We start from the raw sequence: 6938 nt of genomic DNA on the forward strand, positions 1-6938 counted from the left end.
ACCTCGCACAGCTACAAGTGATGATTCCACAACTGCGGTCTTGGAACTGTTTCAGCGTTCGCCTCAAAAATCATCAAGGAAAGCGGCACGTGAGAGTAATGTAAGTGCTAGTAGTGTGCTACGCATTCTGAAGAAAGGCAAGTATCGTGTGTACAGTCCAAGGCTGGTGCAACAGCTAAGTGACGACGATCCAGATCGAAGGTTAGAATTTTGTGAATGAGTTCAGGAGATGGTGAGATGTGAACTGGGATTTATGGGTAGCATAATTTGGTCGGATGAATCCCAATTCAAACTCAATGGAACTGTCAATAGGCACGATTGTGTGTACTGAGCTGAAGATAATCCTCACATTGCAGTTGAAAAGGCTGTGGATTTGCATGGTGTAAATGTGTGGTGTGGTTTGTCTGCAAGGGGACTCATTGGGCCTTTCTGCTTTGAAGGTACTGTTACTGGAGTAACGTACCTAGCAATGCTTGCTGACTCCATATTCCCTGCCATTCGTGCATTATACGGTAATGATGAGTTTTATTTAAAACAAGATGGCGCCCCGCCGCACTATCATAGGGACGTACGAGTATACCTGGATCACAATGTGCCAGGCTAGTGGATAGGACGCAGGGGACCAATCGAGTTTCCTGCACGCTCTCCAGACCTCACGCCGCTGGATTTCTTCTTATGGGGCACAGTAAAAGATGAGGTGTACAAACGTAAACCACGAAACCTGGACACACTTTGGAATGACATTCAGGCAGTGTGCGCAGAAATCTCATTGGACACTTTGGTACGATGTACGGAATCAGTGATGACTCGTATTCAGAAATGTATTGATGCTGAAAGCCACCAGTTTGGACATTAATCACATTTGCAAAGTACATTTCTTCTTCCAGTTGGACTTTAAGCTTTCCATTTCCAGAAATTTAACATTGTAGAACGGGAAATAAATTTTCTATGACGCTTCAAAGTGTGTATGCATTTTTTTGACGCACCCTGTATATAAACGATTTGGGAGACAACCTGAGCAGCTCCCTTCAATTGTTTGCAGATGACTCTGTCGTTTATCGACTAATAAAGTCATCAGAAGATCAAAACAAACTGCAAAACGATCTAGAAGAAATATCGGAATAGTGCTAAAATTGGCAGTTGACCCAAAATAACGAAAAGTGTGAGGTCATCCACATGAGTGCTAGAAGGAACTCGTTAAAGTTCGGTTACACGATAAATCAGTCTAATCTAAAGGCCGTAAATTCAACTAAATACCTAGGTAGTACAATTAAGAACAACTTAAATTGGAAGGAACACATAGAAAATGATGTGGGGAAGGCTAACCAGAGACTGCGTTTTATTGGCAGGACACTTATAAAATGTAACAGACCTACTAAGGAGACTGCCTACACTACGCTTCTCCGTCTTCTTTTAGAATACTGCTGCGTGGTGTGGGATCCTTACCAGATAGGATTGACGGAGTATGTCGAAAAAGTACAAAGAAAGTCAGCACATTTTGTATTATCGCGAAATGTGGGAGCCAGTGTCACAGAAATGATACAGGATTTGGGCTGGAAATCATTAAAAGAAAGGCGTTTTTCGTTGCGTCGAAATCTTCTCGCGAAATTCCAATCACCAACTTTCTCCTCCGAATGCGAAAATATTTCGTGGACACCGACCTACATAGGGAGAAACTTTCACTACTCTAAAATAAGGGAAATCAGAGCTCGTACGTAGAAATATATGTGTTCGTTCTTTCCGCGCGCTATACGAATTTTGAATAATACAGAATTGTGAAGGTGGTTCGATGAACTCTCTGCCAGGCACTTAAATGTGATTCGCAGAGTATCCATGTAGATGTAGAATACGACAGTCTCCACTTGCAAAATCCGTGGTATACAGCTGGCGCATATTACATAATGAAATGCATTCGCTATCTGCGAATACCGTACCACCAAAGCTATGCAGTCTACTGGATGTAGATTCGATCGGTCACCTTAACCGTTTGGCTATCCGAGCACGCTTCACATACAGCCCCAAATTTCCATATGTCCCTGTATCTTCTACCTATAGCGCTTGCACATTTATGTGATTCCTGCACAGGAAGAAACTTATTTAGATTTTATTTTAGACTGCCTTCGCTGTGGCGTCAAAAGGATTAGTGCAGTGTCTATCTCTGATAGTGTCTGTAAAGGTCGATGCAGTGTTTCTTTTTCACATGAATGCATGTGTAAAAGAAAGAAGTAGAGGGCTACTAAAACACCGGGGAAGTAACCGTTTGGCTATCCGAGCACGCTTCACATACAGCCCCAAATTTCCATATGTCCCTGTATCTTCTACCTATAGCGCTTGCACATTTATGTGATTGCTGCACAGGAAGAAACTTATTTAGATTTTATTTTAGACTGCCTTCGCTGTGGCGTCAAAAGGATTAGTGCAGTGTCTATCTCTGATAGTGTCTGTAAAGGTCGATGCAGTGTTTTTTTTTCACATGAATGCATGTGTAAAAGAAAGAAGTAGAGGGCTACTAAAACACCGGGGAAGTAACTTACATATCATATTATTTTATATGAGGAACTGCATGTAACCGAATACGTCACAAAGTAATTCGTCGACTGATCTGGCCCATAGAGGTCCCTACGACGACAACATTTTTGCGGACTGGTAGTTGGAACTCTAGGTTACAGCTGGCTACGTAAAGATGTACAGCTGGTACTCTTAAATCGCTGGTATAGGATTTGAAAATTCTTAATGTAGAATTAATTCTGCAAGGAAGCTTCCTGGGGGTGACCCAGGAGCAGCAAATTTGTACTGTCAGTTGCAAGTGAGGACTAAACAGCCACTACGAAAGAACTAATAAGTACAAACAGGTAGGAAAAGGAAAGCCAACAAAGGAAAACAGCTAAAGGCAGAGATAAGAGAGATCATAACACAACAGGAAGTACTTTCATAGAGTCTTTATTACAGAAGGCGTATGTTTCGTTTAAGAATCAGTACGTCTATTTTTACAAACTAAAATTTTCAAGCTCTGCTAGTGTGTCCAAATGGCACGACAGACATCAGCGTGTATATCCACATCACCTACGCTATTCAGAGAGAATCTAACGCTATGTTACTGCTACCTACGTGAAATTTTTCTCTGAAACGTATAAGAAAAAGATCTCCTCCCTTGCCCTATGCAAAACTTTGGACAGAAAAAAAATGGCCAGAACGAGCATGCATTCATGTCCGAAGGAACATTGCATCGTCTTTACAGACAGTGTGCAATAAAGTCACTGCACTAACGCACATTACATGGTTTGAATATGAAATGGAACGAGCATGTACCATCAACAGTCTCAAATGCAAAGAACCTGTAGAAAGATGTCTAGCAAACTGAATGGCATCTGTGAACAAAATTGCATACAGTGCGTGCAAGTGACAAATCCTAGAGTACCGCCCCTATGATTGGAGTCCTTATCAAATAGTTATGACAGCAATGTTAGTCGTGAGTTTCTGCCGTGCCGGCGTATATAATGTTCGAATAACTTACGGGAATGCAGGCGGGTGACTTTGTCGATAACCACCGATGGTTCGACAGGAGCACACCCTCCTCTCTTCAAGGCAAAACAGCAGCAAGTAAGCGCTGCGAAAGGAAATGTAAAAGCTCGGCTTTCAGAGAGACTCCGGAAAGAAAAAACGGCTCTGAGCACTATGGGACTTAACTTCTGTGGTCATCAGTCCCCTAGAACTTAGAACTACTTAAACCTAACTAACCTAAGGACATCACACACATCCATGCCCGAGGCAGGATTCGAACCTGCAACCGTAGCAGTCGCGCGGTTCCGGACTGAGCGCCTTAACCGCGAGACCACCGCGGCCGGCTCTCCGGAAAGATAATACACACACACACACACACACACACACACACACACACACAATGTAAACACTAGCACCATCACAAAACAAAGATGACCAACAACAGAAGTTGTCGTTAGTGAAGTTGATAATCAACGGGTGAGTTAGCATAGAACCTGTCCTTCTGTTTTTGACAAAGTAGAGAGGATTCCATGGATAATTTAAAGAAAAGCCACCATCTCTATTTTCTACCGGTAGGAAATGTATTGTTGCTTGCGGAGGCTGGATAAACTTCTCAGCAGTAGAGTAAAACTGCAATGGCAGTTTAAATCACAGTAAAAAGTGTCCTCATAAATAGAGATGGTGGTTTTTGTTTATGTTCTGCGTGGAAACCTGTTGTCTCCTTGTCAAAAGACAAAGAGAATTTATGCTACATATCCCGTTGATTACTAATTTGACTATCGATAACTTCTGACGTCCGCCATGTCTGGTTTGTGATGACGCTAGTCTTTACTGTGTGTGTGTGAGAGAGAGAGAGACAGAGAGAGAGATTGCGCGCGCGCCGAGGTTTTAAATTCCCTTGCACAGCGCAAAAATGACAGGGTGTGCTGCCGTAGAAATATCGGTGGTTGGTGACGTCGTCACCAGGCTGCATTCCCTTAAGTTATTTGAACAGTTAATACTGCAGACTTGTAACTGATTCAGAGACATGGTGCTAGGCTTGTAATAGATTGGTATTGCAGGAAATAACGCTTTCAATGGTACTCTTTATTTATTTAAACATAACTGGTTCAGAGCTAAACGTCATTACGAAGTCGTCATTTTTGTTGGAGGGAGTGTGTTAAGTTTCCGTGACGTAGTTTAAGTTCGGGCCCGCTCGGCAGTTGGCGCTGGGACTGGTGGTGTCTTCCTGCCGCGGAAGAGCGTGCGCAAAGCATCAAAGCAGCCGAGCACAGTTCAAAAAATGGTTCAAATGGCTCTGAGCACTATGGGACTTAACTTCTGAGGTCATCAGTCCTCTAGAACTTAGAACTACTTAAACCTAACTAACCTAAGGGCATCACACACATCCATGCCCCAGGCAGGATTCGAACCTGCGACCGTAGCGGTCACGCGGTTCCAGACTTAAGCGCCTAGAACCGCACGGCCACCACAGCAGGCCGAGTACAGTGGCACCAGGGTTGACGAGAGGGTGAACAAGACAGAGTTCAAGAGTCTTGTCAGACAGTGGATAGATGAGAGCCAGAAGCCACCGCCTGGAAAGGAAATGGCGGCTGCTGGCGGAGAGACCGAGATAGCAGTGTCGAATGCAAAGGATGCGTGCCAGTTGCTGCTATCTTGGCTCTCAGGTAGTCTCTTCCTTGAGCCTAACGGCGAGCAGTGGATGGGCTGGATTGGAGCTGTACGCTGATAGGCCAAAACAGTGTTAAAACTGCCCACCGCGATGATGGATGCCTTCTTGTGGTATTCCGGGCAAATCACGTCGTAACAATAGCATGTAAGCGGAGCAGACACGGAAGGGTGGTCAACCCAGCGAAGTTATGGGCTGCAAATGGAGAAATCCATTGAGATAAGCAACTTTGACAAAGGACAAATTATTGATCATTTTGATTTGCAGCTCCTTGTGTTGGCCGTGTTTGCAGTTAAAAATTGTTCGATGTGAGGTCTGCCAGTTAAAACACCGTTTTTCTCAGTACCCAAACGTGTTTCGGCACCACTGTGCCATCATCAATGGGTTTTCGTTTTTATTTATTCTCCAATTTGAACATTTTTGTTAAATGATTATAAAATTATGTGCATCTTTAGTTCAAACTACAGATCGTTTCTTTTTGTAAACATGAATTTTCTGGATTCCTTGTGTGTTAATTACTACAGGTAGCTTGTTATTTGCAACCAAACGCTGTTGATGAGAAAGTCTTTTTGCTGGGAGTTAATCTATCTTCTACAATGTAATTTAGTTTGTTGCGATGTTTTCCCGCCTTTATTCGTTTTTACTTACGTTTTCGTGCGGAAACACTTCCATTCTCCGCATCGTGCTGAGGTGTTGTGATGCACATGTAACTATAACAAGTATTTTCCACAAATAACGTAGTAAAACACTTTTCACTTCACCTAAACACAGAGTGATTGTGGTTTGTTGTGTGTCCCAGCCCAGTCAGTGTTCATTTGTTCACCAGACAGTTCGGCGACAAATTTGAGTTTTGTTTCCATTTTATCTTTGTGTGTGTGTGTGTGTGTGTGTGTGTGTGTGTGTGTGTGTGTGTGTGTAGATTTTATCTGTTTGTGCTTTTTATATTTGTAAAGTTCGTTTAATGCGTCAAATAGTGTGCCCTTGCAGAGTGTAGTGTATTCGTTGAAGGCCTGTTTTCTTTTTGCTATTGTCTTCTGTATATGGAAGTTTTCCTCAATGTTCAGTTTGCTGTGTAGGCTGTGGCTGGGTTTTAGTATTCTTAAGTCTGTTTCTATTTTGGTTGGGTATTGATTGTTGGCTACGTGGTGGTCAGCAAATGTACTGTGGCAGCTCCTACAGCACATTTGCTGACCACCTTGCAGCCAACTAGAAAGCCACACAAGAACTGGAAATGAACTGACCGCTTGTTCTTGCAGTTAGGCAATGGTTAATGATTCGGGGGTGACACTGAGCGTTTTTTTTTTTTGTAGTTGTTGTTGTATCCAAATCCTGCTCAAGCTACAGCTGGGTCTGGGTGTTACGGTCGGATTTTGGCAAGGTTAATTGAAGGGATTGCCAGATCCCCTTCCTAAATGGCTGTTTCAAATGGCTCTGAGCACTATGGGACTTAACATCTGAGGTCATCAGTCCCCTAGAACTTAGAACTACTTAAACCTAAGTAACCTAAGGACAACACACACATCCATGCCCGAGGCAGGATTCGTACCTGCGACCGCAGCAGTCACGCGGTTCCGGACTGAAGCGCCTAGAACCGCTTGGCCACCGCCGCCGGCTCCTCTTCCTATCACCACCCCCTATCACCCAGACGGAATCAGTGTACCCCAGGTGTCTGTGTCTAATGTAAACCATGAAATAGTGTGAACATGTGTCAAATGTCTGTGAGGCGTGTAACTGAGGCAGAACGTGGGGACTAGGTCGGTATTCACCT

At 43.5% G+C, this 6938-nt stretch overlaps 1 protein-coding gene across 1 annotated transcript in view; it reads right to left on the reverse strand.

The window, feature by feature from the left end:
* Positions 1 to 6938, reverse strand: part of LOC124788519 — a 497715-nt gene that overhangs the window by 139621 nt on the left and 351156 nt on the right. The gene's annotated exons all lie outside the window — the stretch shown is intronic.

The sequence above is a fragment of the Schistocerca piceifrons genome, chromosome 3, assembly GCF_021461385.2.
Source record: "Schistocerca piceifrons isolate TAMUIC-IGC-003096 chromosome 3, iqSchPice1.1, whole genome shotgun sequence".
NCBI classification, from domain to species: Eukaryota; Metazoa; Arthropoda; class Insecta; order Orthoptera; family Acrididae; genus Schistocerca; species Schistocerca piceifrons.